The following is a 983-nucleotide window of genomic DNA, read 5'->3' on the forward strand; positions in this document are numbered from 1 at the left end:
AAAATGAGTCAAAAAAAAAACAATGGTGCAAAGAGTCTTCTAGATCCTTCCTAAAAATAGTGGTGAAAATACAGAATGGTTCGGCCCATACGGTGAACAGGAGGGTATGCGCTAGGTCGCTACACAGCGACTTACACGACAAATAGGAGCCATGAATAACGATATCCGTAAGTATTGACATCATCTTGAATCACAAGCTAAAATGGGCTGGCTACGACATGGCCTGTTAGCACAACATCTGGTCATGCTTTTTTGTGTTGGCCAGAATACGGCCTTCTAAATATGTACTTCCTCCAACCAATATTACTTGTCTTAGATTTGTCTAGATACGGATGTGTCTAACACATGTTTAGATACATCCGTGTCTAAAAAACATTTAAAAATATATTAAAAAATTCAATTGTTTCTTAATCGTTTTTATACAAATATGGTCTAATGTTATACTCATGTGTAAAGTTTCGCAACAAAATGAAATCTGTGGAAATCTTGGCAAAAAACATTGCCTGTTAGAAAAATGTGAATAGTAACTTTATATTGTATCTGTTTTTATTTAGTTCACCTAGACTACGACGGAAGTCATTTTGTCGTGAAACTTTATACACATATATAACTTTAGACCATGTTTATTTCAACAGTTTTGCTAAAGCACATCTGGATGTGCCTTAAGTATTGCGCATCTAAGTCCTATGTCATTAATTTTACGCTGAGGTTTGTGTCGATAATTTATTTATTTTCTTTTTTCCTTTTTATTTTATGTTTGATTGAGTTATTTAGATGTGCAATAATTTAGGCATATCTACATGTGCCCTAGGAAAATTGCTTTTGGGGGCCAAGCTCCATGTAGGGCCTCCATTGCAATTTTGTAAATTCATCAAAATTCTTATTTCTATGTTTCATAAAATTCTGGAAACAAATGCAGATCTACATGGATCCATAATGTACATGTGTGTAAATTTTCAGGATGAAATACTTTGAAATGAGGT

The sequence above is a fragment of the Triticum aestivum genome, chromosome 2D (assembly GCF_018294505.1).
Source record: "Triticum aestivum cultivar Chinese Spring chromosome 2D, IWGSC CS RefSeq v2.1, whole genome shotgun sequence".
In the NCBI taxonomy this organism is placed as follows: domain Eukaryota; kingdom Viridiplantae; phylum Streptophyta; class Magnoliopsida; order Poales; family Poaceae; genus Triticum; species Triticum aestivum.